The sequence below is a fragment of the Heliangelus exortis genome, chromosome 2 (assembly GCF_036169615.1).
Source record: "Heliangelus exortis chromosome 2, bHelExo1.hap1, whole genome shotgun sequence".
Lineage (NCBI taxonomy): Eukaryota > Metazoa > Chordata > Aves > Apodiformes > Trochilidae > Heliangelus > Heliangelus exortis.
The window spans coordinates 92565478-92565848 of record NC_092423.1 but is presented as its reverse complement, the minus strand read 5'-3'; positions in this window follow the sequence as shown (position 1 = coordinate 92565848).

Here is a 371-nt window from a genome sequence, read left to right as displayed (position 1 = left end):
TGCATTATATTTAGTATCAGAAGAAGCTTCGATTTGTGGAGGAAAAAAAAAGAGCAAGAGAGAAAAGTAGTCCTCTCCGGTGGTGACACTGTTTGATCTGTGACTGTTTGGAAGGTGGAGGAGTGACTGACATTTCCCATCCGGTGTATATGTATGTATGGGGGCTTTACTCCTTTTTTATTATTTGCTTTACTTGCTCTTAGACTAAGTGCTGGGAGGAGAAGGAGAGACTGGATCGACCTCGTTTTTTTGCACAATGAACAAACTATTATCAACGCAATAATAATAATAAAAAAAACAAAAAAAAAAAACCCCCAACAACAACAGCAACAACAACACACAAATCCACGAGCCTGAAACAAGCCAGCCAG